The following is a 4,881-nucleotide window of genomic DNA, read 5'->3' as shown; positions in this document are numbered from 1 at the left end:
CAAAGTCCAGGTACAGAAAGTAACATCTGTAGACTCATGCAAAGAAAACATACCAGAATATGGATTCCTGCAGGTCAAGGGTTCTTGTGACTCCAGCACAATGCTATTTTGAGCAGACTTGGGACCAAGTTTGTACAGATTGGCCAACATTCAACCTGACATTGATTGATACTAGATTTGGTTGCTTTCCTAAATCTGTTCTTGTTCCTTTAGACCTTTTTGGTCTGATCCTTTGAATGCTTGGACTATCTCTACATCCCCATCTAGAGATGAGGTGGGGCTGAGTAGTCCCTGGTTTCCTGGGACTGGGTTCTGGTAGAATTGGTTACCCTGAATCACTGTGAATTGGCTTCACCAGTTAATGGCCTTGTTTGCACCTGACACCAAAGCCTGACCAGGGCTGCTCAGAGTCCTAGAAGCTGTCTTTAATCCTGTCACCTCAGACCATACCTCCTAGCTCCCTTTTTTTCCCATGCCTCCACATGCCTGATCTAGGCTACAGTTCTCCTGGAAGCAGTGGGATAATTGGACCTGACATGCCAACCTCTCTCCCCTGGAAGTGTTCAGGTAAACTTGCTTGGTCTGGTCCCCTTGGGCTGCTCCTTAAAACCAGCCAAGTAAGGGGTAGATACCCTGAACAACAACTCCTGAGATAGCAAGGAAGAGAGGCACAGACCTGCAAAGGTGCCATTGCTTTCTTCTATTTCTCTTGAGTTTTTGCATAAACTCAGCAGCAACTATTTTTTGGGAGAATAAATATTTCCCCCATGTCTTTCTTCTTTCCCTGCTCCTTCTTTGCCACCAATCTCTACATTGAGTTGTCCCCAGATGTTTTAAGTATGGTTCATAAATCCAGGATGACTCTAAGTCCTGAGGAGAGACTTTAGAAAGCATCCTACTGTGGGGCTTAGGTCTCTTGGATTCTAGCTCTTGTTTTGTGACTGCAACACTGGGTACACTAGAGTCCTTGAACAGGACTGCATAAAAAAGACATGTTTTAATGCTGTGTATCTACAGACAGCAGGGAATGCAGAAAGAAGGCCTCCAGCAGATGTAGATTTTGCTTTCAGTTCCCTTTTCCTGCCTCAGACAGATCACTATTTCCCTATACCTGGGATTCACCAGGGACATTCCTTTGGGAGTATTTTTAATTTCAGCCACTAGGTGGTGCCTCAACCCTTTGCATAGCTCACCAAAGGGGTTGCACTGACATCTGGGTTAAGAGCAAGGAATTTTGGGGAACTGCAATGTTATGGAAGGAATGTACACTTCTCTTCTGAAAATCCTGGAAATCAACCTGAATGTTCCCTCTATGACTGGCTGCAGAGAAGGAAGCCATTTCTCCAACTTCCCTGCCTATTCCTCCTACTCTTTCCCCTTTTACTGAAAATCAGTACAGGAAACCCAGAGTAGTAATAGTGAGCACACAGAGGAAGCCCTCTATCCTGGATTTGTGGAAGGGTGGGGCAATTTTCTCAAATTCAACAGAGACTGCAGACACAGATGGTTAAGAGTACAGGCTCTGGATTTATATCCTGGCTCTACTTACAAATTTGTAAACACGGACATGTCATTTAATTTCTCTATGCCTCAGTTTATCTACAAAATATGGAGAAGGATGGGGAGCTATTTCAGGATTATTACATTGTGGTAGTGTACTTATTGCTTATTGGCACTATCCAAGCAGATACCAGATTAGGCCAAGCAAACTTTAGTTTATTAGGCTCCGTTTGCATCTTGTTGGCCCTTATCAGGTAATACATGTCTGTGTCTTTTTCAGCCTATTCTTTAAGAAGGAACCTTGGTTTGCCTCTGGCCTTCAGGACTGGGAGAGCTTTATTCTGACCATAAAGTTGGTATACGATTGTTAGCATGCTCTTCTCCATCTCGAACTCCTCGTTCACTACCTCCTTGGAGACAGAACCTCTGCATGATACTACCCGCATTCCAGTTCAAGGCTGGCTGCTCCAGCCCCTCTCCAGTCCCACCAGCCTGCTCCTGGCACTTCTTCCTTTGTAACCATTGTGTATCTAACTTGTGCCTGCCTGCCTGCCTTCTTTCCTTACATTGCTGAATACTCGGCTAGATATAAAACCTTTGAAATCAGTTCAGTTTACAAAGGTTTATTCAGTGGCTGCCATGGCAGTAGCTGTGCTATCTGATGGGGATCGTTGGTGGAGTGTGCATCTTCACTCCCAGCAGACTAGGAGTAGGAACCAGCTCTCTTCTCTGCATCTCCACATAGTAGATGGTAGGGACTACAAACAAGTTAGTTCACGGAGTGACTGTTGGGGATGCAGAGCTGTGAAAGGAGAGCACAGAGCACCCTGGATACAATAGTCCTCTATTCTGTAGCACCTTGTAAAATGGCGCTCACATCTCCTTAGGGGTCTACTGTGAACGCTTATCCTCTGCTGATAGCAGCTCTCTTTACCTCTTAGATCTGCACCTTATGCACTTCAGACCGTCCTTCAGTTAGTGCCTCCATGACTGACCGTTGGGGTTAAGTAGAGACTAAAGGAGGAGAGAAAATGGAATCTTCCATAGGATCAGGAGTTTCTAGCACAATAGGCTGCTGGGGTCAGAGGAGGGAACCAGGGTCCTGAAGATGGAGGGTGGTCTGTTTCCCACCACCAACAGCTGTTAGGTTTCTCTCAGCTTGTGAAACAGTTCTTCCTTCCTGGCCTGTTTATAAGAGAAGTGAGCTTTTAGGACAGGAGAGGATTTCTGAGTCTATAAAACAAGCGTGTCTCATTCATTCCTGAAGAACAGATTTGTGCCTTGGATTCTTTGGTCGAAGTATTTTGTCTTCTTTTAAGTTTGTGCATTTTCTGTTGAACCCTGCAAAAGTGGTCTTTTTCTCAATACCCTTGGGCCAATAGTTGAAAACAACAGATGCAAACTACCTTTCATTGTGAAGAGAGCCCTAAGCCTTGGAAGACTTGGGAAGTCATCTTCCTCAGACTTAATAGGAAGTCATAAAGAGTTCCTTCTGTCACCCACTACTTGCATTCCAAACTCAAGTCTATATACAACCAGGGAAGGGGGTGCTATGATTGGAATGTATGTGACTCCTAAAATTTATTGTGTTGGAAACTAAGACCCAATGTTGATATTGAAGGTGGGCCCATAGGAGGTGATTAGACCATGAGGACTCCACCCTCAGTAATGGGATTAGAACCTGTGGCTCAAGGGAACTAGTGAAATCTTTCTGGCCTTCCATCTTCTATCATGTGAGAACACAGTGTTTTTCCTTCCTGCCATGTGAGGTGTAGTGAGGATGCAGCATTCACTGAATGCTGTGCCTTGACCTTGGACCTCCCTGCCTCCAGAACTGTAAGAAATAAATTTCTGTTCTTAATAAATTACCTAGAGTAAATTTTGTTATAGCAGCACAAATAGACTATGACCATGTAAAGACAGAGGAGTAGAGAAAGAAGCCATCAGCATGTGATGTATTGAGGAGTTATTTCTTCTCTTTCCCTTGACTGAGGAGTGAGATATACTCCTTCTCCCCAAGCCAGGTGAGAGCAGGCTCTAAGAAAATTTCTGTAGAAATTAGAGGTGCCTTTTACAAGAGGAGATTGGCATCTTGGTCCCCAATGGGATGACTTGCTGATTTTCCCTGTACTTCCCTGAGCAGGGGAAGGACAATTGGGAGAAGGTGCAACCAAGATAAAGATTCAGGTGTCTCCTGTGGGCTTAGAGGCCACAGTGGAAGGTAGGGAGCCTTGAGTCATTTACGAGAGTGTCTAATAGACCCTGGTAATGAGTTTATAATGGTGCTATGGGAAGTGGAGAGGTAGCATGGGAATTGGATCTCCTGGTTAGGGACGGTACTGTGCCGAAGCCCTGGAGCCTGAGAACTCTCACATGGGCCCCTTGAAAAAGCAGGCATTTGAATATTAACTGCTGGGATGGCATCTGCAGCTAGTTAGTGTTACTCTAAGAAGCAGAGCAACCAACTGGGAGAGGAACCCCAGGGGTGGGTTAAATAAGAGACACTGGAACTCTACCTCCTTCCTGCCAATATACTGGAGAAATGTGGCCTTGAAGATGGTGGAAGAAGCAGCTCAGAGCCTGTGTCCCTTCCTCTCTTACCTCCCCGAGTCTCAGCACAAAACGGCTAAAGGGAGAAGATGTGGTATCAAGTTTTAGATTAAAGTTTCAATTGGACTGAGTTTTAATAATGGAAAATAAATATTGAAGTTCTGAAATCTGCCTAGGATGTCATTAAGGGATGCAAAGGGCAGATTGGGTTGAAATTGGGTAAAGATGGTAATTAAATTAAAGAAAAATGAAACTGCTTTGTGCTCATATGCCATGGAGCTGAGACAGAGCAATATGCTTGTTATAAGCCTTTTGAATGTGATTTGTCCCCAAAGGGACACCTGGCATTGTTAAAAGAAAAAAATTATGATGTAAATTTGAGATACTTTTATAAGCAAGAAATTATAAAACTTTCTGGATAAAAACACATTCCTAACATTGATAATCCAAAGCAAGTCATAAAAAGTCACTTGGTGTTAGGTCTAAGAAGATTTTCACACCCTCTGAGGTCAGAGTTGGGGATGAAGATTTAGGATGACTGGCCTAACCTTCCTTTGCTGGCCTTTTTAAAGCAGACTCAAAGTCTACCAAGGATTCTAAAAATAAGAGCAATTAAAAATTTCTCAGAGAAGAGTTAGGTATTAGAATATCTTCAGAGGTATTCTAGAATCCACATCTGTCTTAATTGATTCAGTTCCAATATTCAGTTTCTAGAAGCTCCAATTGTTCTTTTAGGACTAATGGATCCACACAGAGCTTTAGTACCCATTCTTCCTCAACCAGTGAAAATGTGCCTAGTTGACGTGCATTACCTCTAGACATGGTTATTTT

This window comes from Sciurus vulgaris (genome assembly GCF_902686455.1).
Source record: "Sciurus vulgaris genome assembly, chromosome: 11".
In the NCBI taxonomy this organism is placed as follows: domain Eukaryota; kingdom Metazoa; phylum Chordata; class Mammalia; order Rodentia; family Sciuridae; genus Sciurus; species Sciurus vulgaris.
The sequence above is the reverse complement of the archived record's forward strand: the minus strand, read 5'-3'. Positions refer to the sequence as shown.